Genomic DNA, 10,814 nt, shown 5'->3' on the forward strand with positions numbered 1-10,814 from the left:
TGAATAAGTGCAAAGAAAAAAAAGAAAAAAACTCAACAAAAAAGATTTATTAGCTGCAGGTAAGTTTATTGTACAAAACAATTACATAATTAGTTCACATTTGCAGCATGCTTCCAGCTGACTCCCAACAAGAAGAAACCAGTGAGACTATTGTATATGCAAAAGATTTTATTCTATCATCTAGTAGACAGTCGTAGGCTTAATGAACTACATTTGCCAGCCACCGGATAGTCAGCTACTCCCCCAACATTCACCGGGTAATGTAGGAGCTGTACGATTATTTGCATCACCTTTACTGCAATCAGCTGAATCTGTCATTTGAAGGCACAGAGTAAGAAGTTATTGTCAGCGGTGCTCAGTAAAGTCAGCTATTGGAAATGATTGGACAGAAAGTTAGTATTACATACACAAGCTGTGTTGCGTATTCGGTTATTTTTTTCCAGTATCATTCGGTTTAAATCTGCCTTTGTGCGATTATTGGTTCAGCCTGGAAAATACAAGTGCAGGATGTTCCTGAAGCCAACAGCAGCTTAGTATAAAAGTTTATTGATTAACCAGAAAGATTTTTGGAATTCTGTAGCACGGTTTTTAAACAATCATTTAGGTCTAAAATTAAAGAAAAAAAAAAATAAAAATTAGTGGACGGATCATTGAGGATGATGAGGAGGAGGATGAGGACGGTTACAGGTTGGCCTTGTCATTGGCGGTCACATGAGCGGAATGCTGAGTGTAGGTCTTGATCGCTCTCTGTAAAAGAACAAAAAGTGTCGTTAACAATTACAAATTAAAACCTTCCATAGACAAAAATAGATGAATGAATGGACAAGTGTATTGTGTTCTGAAGAAAATCTGCATTGGGAGAAACTGTGGAGGCTGCTGATCTGCTCAAAATGCCAGCTAGCTGGCTGCCTCTGGCTTCAATACTGGGTTACTGACCCAGAAATACCCATCACATTATGTAGATTAGGGATCCTCAAACTACAGCCCTCCAGATGTTGCGGAACTACACATCCCATGAGGCATTGTAAAACTCTGACATTCACAGACAGGACTAGGCATGATGGGAATTGTAGTTCCTAAACAACTGGAGGGCCATAGTTTGAAGTCCCCTGATGTAGATGGTCCATTCAGACCCCTATCAAACCAGTTGACCTCTCGGTCCTAGAAAAACATGGGACCCATTGAGTAGAGGGGAAAAGCCGAACTCATGGTAAGATAGTCATCTCATATGTAGCCGGAGTGCCGGGAAAACGAAGGCATGGGATCTGTGTGTCCTTCAAACTCAGCAATACCCAGAGACAGAAGCTTGTACATACACAGTTGCATATTACCCGTGCTAAATAGAACACAAGGTTTTGGCTGGAGCTGATCTTTAAATTAAAGCCCAAAATGAGGTTAGATTCCAATGATGTACGGTTCACAGCCAAACATTTATATTCCCTGGCATTTAACCACTTTACCACCGGAGGATTTTGCTGTCTTCCGTCCAGGCCACTTTTTGCGATTCGGCGCTGTGCGACTTCAACTGACAATTGCGCGGTCGTGCGACGCCGTACCCAAACAAAATTTACGTCCTTTTTTTCCCACAAACAGAGCTTTCTTTTGGTGGTATTTGATCACCTGTGCGATTTTTACTTTTTGCGCTATAAACAAAAAAAGAGCATTTATTTTGAAAAAATAACAATATTTTTAAAAATTTTTTATATGAAATTCCCCCCAAAAAAGATGTAAAAAACAATTTTTTTAAAAAATTTTGGCCAATTTGTTTTCTGCTACCTATGTTTGGTAAAAAAAATCGCAATAAGCGTATTTTGATTGGTTTGCGCAAAAGTTATTGCGTTTACTAACAAAGGGAAAGATTTCTGTCATTTTTGGTGTTTTTTTTTTTAACGCGTAATGGCGGCGATCTGCGATTTTTTTTGCGGGACTGCGACATTGCGGCGGACAGATCGGACCCTTGACTGACATTTTTGACACTTTTGGGGGTACCAGTGACATTACTGCAGTAATCAGTGCTATATATATGCACTGTTACTGTAAAAATGACACTGGCAGGGAAGGGGTTAATTTTATTGGAGAGGGAGGGGTTAATGTATGCCTGGTGCTTACTGACGTGTAGGGGGGGAGGTGACTGAGTGAGTCATGGACAGATCGGATGTCCAGCTATGCTGAACAGTCCGATCTGTCACTCCCTGTCACTATGGAGATCCGCCCGCTGTGTTTACACACAGCGGGCGGATCTCCAGACTCGATCCCCGACGATCGGGTAAGAGCAGCGGCGATCGCCGCTGCTCCTCCCCTGGCCCGACTCCCGCTGTGAATGAAAACAGCGGGAGCGAGCCTCCGGCGGCGCGCAAGCGCCGCCCAGAAGGGGGAGGGTCTGACGACGTAGTACTACGTCGTCAGACGATAACGAGCCACTCTGCCGCAGTAATATTACTGTGAGCAGAGGTAAAGTGGTTAAAGGAAATGTTTGCTGAGAGAATAGGTAGGCAGCCATTGCCAACTTCTCTCAGAAAAGGTCATTTTACCACCTCCCATGTAGAGCCAAAAGCATGCATCAAGAGTTCTGCCTTCACTTTCTGCATGCTTATGTTACATCAGTGACACTAAGCTCTGGTTCACATTGATGCGATGCGGGGAACACACAAGATTTGCTGTTACCCTGCATCACATTGCATGGCAATCACACGGCGCCCATGCAAACTGCTGCGGGTGTTAATGGTAGAATAATAACACCCCGAAACAGATTGCAAAACACAGCGCGACTGCCAGAATTGCATTGCATGGGTGTGAACAGCCATATGATTCGATTCAGGTGCAGAAAAAAGTATCCTGCACTAATTGGTGCAGATGCGATTTGAGCTATACTAAATGTATGGCCCAAATCACACAGCACAGGAATGCAGTGCGATTCCTATGCGCATCACATGCGGTGTACCATGCCACAGAAGTGTGAGCTCAGGCTAAGGGGTAGATTTACTAAAGCTGGTGCACTGAGTATCTGGTGTGTGGTAGCCACTCAGCTTCTAACTTCAGCTTGTTCAATGAAGCTTTGACAATAAAACCTGGAAGCCGATTGGTTTCTATGCAGAGTTGCGTCAGATTTTGCACTCTCCAGCTTTAGTAAATAGCCCCCTAGGTATATTAAAGCCACTGGGTTTACAGCCTGGCATCTAGGATCTTCATAATGCTTTTGAAAATCACAACCTGCATATGAGGTGACAATTCAATTCCTGGAATGGCCGTGGCGTAACGCTATGGTGGCGTGTCACACAGCCATTTACACTAGAGAATGATCCCACATGGTCTACCTTGCACTTGCCTGGGTCACAGACCAGCTGATTCAGTTTTTATGGAGCAGTAGAAGAAATAATGTGTGTGCCTTGCAATGTTGGCGAAAAATGAGGGAAAGGAATCTGGAGCAGCGGATTAACAATGTTGTGTGAAAACTAACAAAAGTGTGAGTGAAACGTAATTACTTCCCGCCCATGGGACATTCTTTTCTGCCGGCGATTCCCTAAAAACAATCATAGCGGCTGACCATTCCCCCCCACCCCCTCCAGTGTTTCTTCTGGCATGTCCGTGTGATCAGTGAGCCAGAAAATGAATCAGCTGGTGGCGGCCATTTTACCATAGAGCTGACCAAGGACCAGATAGTCCCCGACCATCTCTGTGACCTTCGGAGACCAAGCCAGAAGTTATGACGTCAATTTTGGTGCCGGTGTTCTAAAATTTTGTCGGACCCGTGAAAAAATCGGACCTCGTCACTTCCGGTGACAGAGCGTCACAAAACAGTTGATAGGAGTCGTCCGTGCGCATGCGCAGAAGACATTTTTCGAGGTTTGGCAAAATTATAACAGAGAACGGACAGCTGATTGTGAGAAGGCGGGGCTGATGTGCGACGGGACGGAGGCACATATGCAGAGCTGGCGGAGGAGGCGGGACGGAGGTGCGGCCGTGTAATATATGCAGGACTTAAGCGACTCCCTGTTTTATTATCTTTAGTAATTATCGTATTATTTATCCTTCGGATTTCATGACATTTAGTATTTCTATAATGCAAAATAAGAAATACTAAATGTAATGAAATCCTAAGGGTAAATAATACGATAATTAGTAAAGATAATAAAACAGAAGGAGTCGCTAAAGTCCTGCATTTATTACACGGTCGCACCTCCGTCCCGCCTCCTCTATTCAGCTCTGCAGATGACGCGGCGGTGTCTTCCGTCCCACCTCAGCCCCGCCTCCTCTCATTCAACTGGTCGCTCTGTGTTATAAGTTTACCAAACCAAGATAATGTCTGGTGCGCATGCGCACTTGAGACTCCCATAACCGGAAGTGACGAGGTCCGATTTTTTCACGGGTCCGACAAAATTTTACAACACCGGCAGATGTAAACATGGCGGTGAACCTCAGGCTTTCCAGCATAGGAGAGATGTGGGGTACTTATAGACTCCAGGACTCTCTGTAAAGAGGACCTTTCATGCCCTATTCCTATTTCAAGGGATGTTCACATTACTTGTAAAAGGAATAAGTGTTAAAAAAAAAAAAAAGCAATATTTCTAGCACAAGACCTCCTCTGTAATGCTCAACAGGTAACCTGTGAACATTTTTAAAGGGTAGCCTATGAAGATTTTTTAAGTACCGAATTTTTACGCCATTCACGAGTGTGCACAATAATAAAGCATGATGTTAGGTTTTTTTTTTTCTCGGCGTAAAATCATCTTTTGCATTATACATAAAAATTAGGCTAACTTCAGTGTTTTTTTTTTTTTAGGTCATGAAACAGTTTTTCCAAAAAAAAAAAAAAAAATAAGCGTAGAGCACACAGGCTACAAGAAAATGGCAGCCCCACGAGGCACCAGGAGGGATCCCTAGGCCTTAAGGACAAGCCCAGGCAGGAGCCCCCACCAGGTACAGCCCCCCCCACACCGATCGTACAATCGCCGGCGGTGCATCCCCCCCCATCATCAGCATAGCGCCCTTCCCCCACCCCAGGAGGTGGACCAGACCACCCACACAGCCCCAGCATGAGGAAGGGGCGTGTCTGACCGTCCCATGGAGGGGCCCACATCCACCCCAAAACCCTCCAGGGGGAGAGGGAGGACAGTTACTCACCATACCAGGAACCAGATGGGCACCGCTCCAGACAGAACCCCTCGCCATTTACATGGGGGGCTGTCGGCCAGGAGGAACACTGTGACTCGGGCTGAGACCCAGTCGCATGCAACCTCGTGAGGCATTTAACTCACAGGCCAGACCGCGCGGTGGGGCTTTGTCACGGCCGACCCTGCGCAGAGCTGAGGTCTGCGTGCGCTTGGTGGCCAAACTGGGGTGACCACTGGATCTAGGTTATCCAGCCTGTCGCCCAGTCCGGCAGTTTATTGTAGATCTCCAGGAGGAAAAAAAAGAATATCTATCTAAAAAGAAAAAATTGCCGGGACCAGAGACCCCAGCAAGGAACTAAGTCCTTACACCTGACTAGGCAGAAAAGAAAAAAAACTGAGTACCTATACTGGAACTCTAGCCTGACACGTAGATTCTTAACGCATCATAGGCAAGATCATTGTTGTGGTGAAGTGTTCGAGTTCCTGGCACAGAAATCCATTCCAAAAATTGACCAACCACCTTGCACCCTGAGGCCTCGTTCACGCCATGGTGCAGAGACAGTTTTTCTGCATACGTTCTGCAAGGGCACAAAAACAACAAAAAAAAAAAAAATAGTTCTGTATGTTCCCTGTTCACACCACAGCATGCAGATTTTTTCTGTGCAGGAATCTCCATTGTGTGTGCAGTTTTCTGCACTGGAAAAAAATTGACGTGACATCAACATTGGTGTGAACAGGGCACAGAACCGATGTCAACATTCATGAAATCTGATGTCTTTGCAAGTGAAATCTGCGTGGTTTTCTCTTCCATTCCCATCAGTTTTCATGAACGTATGGTGTGAATGAGCCCGGAGACTTTTGGCTGTTTAAAAAAACAAATGCCTTAATAGGACACAGATTTGATGACAATCCGGCATAGCGTTCCAGAAAATGAAATCCAGGAATGATTCAAGCAGTGGCACAGATTTCTAGAAAAAAAAGTGTCACTTCACAAGGGGACTACTTGGAAGGGGTGACAACAGCCACTAGTGTATAGGTAAGGAAACTTTTTTTCCCCCAGTGCGGGAATTAAATCGTCACACCTCATATTCCTTAGTACTGGTAAGGTTTGGGTTCCCCCTAGTGGAAGGAAAGAGCAGCACTTCACATTACTTTATGGTGTCCTTCAGCGTTGTACTTGTCAAGCAGAGCCTGGATACGGTTGCCGTAATCCGGGTGAACGTCAGTGAAATTCTTCACCTGGTGGAAGGAAAATTTAACAGGGGTTACCGAATGAAATAAGTTCCAACCCAAGGATGGTTCCTAACTTCATAAACTCTTACATGGCAAGGGAAAATCAACCCGTTAAAGTGGCACCTAGATAGAACATATCATTCTCCAAATACGCTGCTGAAAAGCGCTAATGTAATCAAAAAGAACCCTTGGAGTTATGGGAATACTCACAAGATATAGAAAAAGAAAGAAGTTGTAGATTTTTGGGACATCTCTTAAACTGAAAATGGGAAAAACTCAAACGGCAATATGATACAATTGTGGCGTGTCCTGGTTGTCCACCTTTGCAGATATAAACGAATGCCCCAATGGTCCTCCTCCCCTCTATAATCGTGGCCCAATTACTGTGGGAAAACAAACTTTTCCCAAGAACTACAATTTTGTGGTTGGACTTCATCTCCTTGTTGGATTGATACAGAGAAATCCTTGCCTTTCCTAAACTCCCTTCCTTGCAGGAATGTGTGAAGGTCTGGGTTTTTAGTCACATGATCTGTGAGGGTTGTACAGTCTAAATGCCGATTCTCACCTTTACAGAAATCACATGACTCAAGTGCCTTGGGCTGCAAGGAAGTGAACCTGCAGCAACATTGTCTCTGGGAAAAGCAAGTGTTTCAGCCCATGTATCGGCACCAGAAATATGGAGACCCAGACAATACTTCCCAAAAACAATTTGTGTGCGCCCCACATATACAACATTTCCATACTACATATTCCTGCAAATTAAAATTACCCCCCCCCCCTTTAATCAGTGTCTGGTACCAGGCTCAATGTCTACAGATTTTTATCCATCGCAGCAAAGCTCGTTAAACAACATTTGAGGGCCGGTTCACACGTAGCAATGCCAGACATCGCATGTGATTCGAACTGCTCTGCAAGTCACATGCGATGCAAATTCAACCATACAGACTGTATGGCCTGAATTCACGTCGCATTCGGACCAAACTCGTGCAGGACCCTTTTTTGGTCAACACAAGAAAATGATGGGCATGGTTGGTCACATCCATACGATCAGATTCCTGTCTGAATTGACAGTTTGCACTGTGATATGCAAACTGATCTGGGGGTGTCATTAACTTTGTACTTATTCTCCCAGCGATTCGCATATTGCAGTGCAAACTGCCTGCAATGCGGTAACTCGCAGTGGATTCGCAGGGTTTCCACATAGCACCAGTGTGAACCGAGCCCGAGTATTGGTCTGCTTTAATTCATACAAGCAAAGGAACTTAAAAAGTTGACCATTGGAACATGTTACATCTGCATTTAGGATCTGTAGAGATCTGTGAATAAATAAGCAAATAGCTTGTAGTTCTCAATCTACTGATCAGCGTTGCCATAATCCATTCACTCTTTCTGCAGCTTTCTACCTTACAGGAGATTGAGGGGGTGGGACTGGGCCACGGCTGTGTGTGTGTGAATGGACACAGAGCCGCATCTCGGGAGCATGCCTGTTTGGGTGCACCCGAGTTGCGGCTCCGTACACCCGTCAGGAGGGAGGAGCACCGGTGTGGGACCAGAGAAAAGGAGGATCCGTGCTGCTCTGTGCAAAACCATTGCATAGAGCAGGTAAGTTTAAAAAAAAAAAAATCTAACAAACAAACAAGTTTTAATAATTGCTTTAAAGCCCATATGGATATGAAAGCCCCAATCAATGCTGCTCCTCGGGGGATGCACACATCCACACTAGGATTGGCTATGATGAGTCTCATGCTTCAATGTCTATTACCCACTGGATGAGTTTTCCTAATGCTGACATCCCTACTATCCTGAGTACCAGCGGGGCCCTATACCTCAGCCTGGAGCAGCACCAATGGCCTTATTGAAAGCTTGTAGACAGTTACAGGCAGAAACAGAGGGAGAGTCTGCAAGAGCCCAACCATGCACCCATGATTGTAGGGGGAAAAAAAATATATATATATAAAATGCACTTTTTTTTCTGCAAAAGTATGTGCCTTTATTATTTTTTTTCCCCTAAAGGTGAACTTGGACGTTTAAGTTGTAGGATCTTCACAAGTGCAAAATATCTATTACAACTATGCATGACAGGTGCTCTTTAATACACTCTATTGCAGACGATACTCACAGCTCTTTTCTGGATGAAGAGTTGGGCACCCTTCAGGTGACCGGCAATGTTCTCACAGAGCCTCTTGCGCTCTTCTTCACTCAGAACTTTGGTGTAAAAGTCCCGGACCTGCAAGGTAGCCACATAAACCAAGTCACATGACCGCTATACTGTAACTATGTCCAATGACCAGGCTAATGTTATAGACACACTGTGCACCTTTTTACTCCTCAGTCTACTTATATAATTGTTGGCCTTCTGTGTGGGTATAAAAAAACCACGCATGCTAGATTTGTCTGATAGTTGTCCAATCCATCTCAGGACAGCCAGACTGATCAATTTCTATTTTAAGTCTATGGATTGCTAAAAGAAAACCTGCCAACAATAAGCATTAGAATAAAAATAATCTCCACTCTTAGGATATCAAGAATATACAATCTTACTCTCAGGATAGCTGTGTGTGCTGGAGTTCACTTGTATTCTCCACCAAACCTCCAGCCCAGTGTCAGTAAGCCCCCCTGTCTCTTACCTGGCTGATATCAAACAGTGTGGAGGCTACAGAATGGTAAACCGTCAAATCAAGAATTAAGCTGATTCACACCAAGTGCATTACGCTTTGAATGCGCTGATTGATTTTAAGTTGGAGTGCGCTGACATGCGGTTTTCAACATATTGCAATGCACGGATGTTTTTACCACTGCAGAAGCCTTGTCATTTTATGAAGGAACACAAGGCTTGCTCTGACTGGAAGAGGTGGAAATCCTGAGGTCATCCACCCACCTCTCCACTTCAGTCAGAGGAAGTCTTGTATTTATTTATTAAAACACAAAGCTTGTTCTGAATGGCATTTAGCCCCACCATTTCATCCTAGGAAGTTTCCAGTATGGCAGCCGCTGTTTACTGCAAGTAGCTAATGCCACTAAAGTGCATTACAGCACACACATTGTTTAATAAGAGAAATAGTTTGCTTGGTCTAAGCCAGGGGTCTCCAAACTTTCTAAACAAAGGCCAGTTTATTATCCTTCAGACATTAGAGGGGCCTGACTGTAGCCAGCAGAAGTCCAAAATGTCCAATCGCTGGTGCCTGTGGGAGCAATAGTGCCCCCATCGCTGGTGCCCATGGAATGAATTATGTCCTATTGTTAATGTCCATGGGAGGAATAGTGCCCCAAGGGTCGGATAAAGGCAAACAAAGGGCCACATCCGGCCCCCAGGCCACAGTTAGGAGACTGGTCAAACAACCAATTTAAAGTGAAGCGAAACACAGAATTCTACTTCGCACTGGATAGATGCCAGTAATATAATACAGTCTCTCATGGTCTGTGGTGGGGCAAAGTACATTAATTCCCAGACCTGCCAAGTATTTGAATTTTTAGTTTACATTAATCAGAAAGTATTGGAGGAAAGGAAGGCGCCTGCGAGATATCAGACTACAATCACTGATCCAACCCAACAGAATCCAGCTACAAATAAAACACACACATATATACATTATATATATATTATATATATATATACATACATACACAGTATATATGGACAGGTGAATTACATGCAGCCCTGTACATGCATTTCCAACACCCACCAAGTTCTCCCTGATAATCAGGCTCGGTTCACACTTGTGCGATGCGGGAAGGCTGCGAATATGCAGCGTGTTCCCGCATCGCATCCACACATCTGGCAGTTCACACTGCCATATGCGATACGCAGGGGTGTCAATTAAAAGCTAACACCCCCAGTTTGCATATCGCAGTGCGATCTGCAAGTATGCACAGAATCAGATCGCACAAGTGTGAACCACTGTGCGATCCGATTTTGATGCGGCTCAAAAAATGTCTCCTGTGCGTCTTTGGTGCGGATGCATTTCGAATTCAGCCATACAAAGTGTATGGCTGAAATTCGCACCGCACATGAGATCACATGTAATGAAGGAGCAGTGCGCTCCGAATTGCATGCGATCTCCGCAGCCGCACAAGTGTGAACCGGCACTCAGGGCTAATTAACCATTTCCTTCAAGATGTGCTGACTTAGGCTCGGTTCACACTGGGGCGGCTTCAAAGTTGCCCGACTCTGAAGCCGCCCCATGCAGCGCGACTTCAGCGTGGCTTGCAAAGCAACTTCTCTAATAGAAGTCAATGCAAGCCACACCGAAGTCGCCCCCAAAGTAGTGCAGGAACCTTTTTCTAAGTCGGAGCGAATTGAGTCTCTCCGATTGGAACGGTTCCATTGCACTGAATGGAGTGCGACTTGTCAGGCGGCTAAGTTGCCTGACAAGTTGCCTAAGTGTGAACCGGGACTAAATATGAATGCGGTACCTTTGTCAGCGCCAACACAAACCCATGTTCTACTAATGCCTCACCTCCACCCACAGG

General features: G+C 44.9%; 1 long non-coding RNA gene across 1 annotated transcript; it reads right to left on the reverse strand.

Annotated features, from left to right (window-relative positions):
- Window positions 1-658: 658 nt before the first annotated feature.
- LOC309549731 lies at window positions 659-8,605 on the reverse strand. Its single transcript, XR_014225030.1, has 3 exons — window positions 8,464-8,605; window positions 6,264-6,350; window positions 659-747 (listed from the first exon to the last, which is right to left on the reverse strand). It is a non-coding gene; the product is annotated as an uncharacterized lncRNA (long non-coding RNA).
- Window positions 8,606-10,814: the final 2,209 nt, after the last annotated feature.

Source organism: Pelophylax lessonae (assembly GCF_965119305.1).
Source record: "Pelophylax lessonae genome assembly, chromosome: 3".
Lineage (NCBI taxonomy): Eukaryota > Metazoa > Chordata > Amphibia > Anura > Ranidae > Pelophylax > Pelophylax lessonae.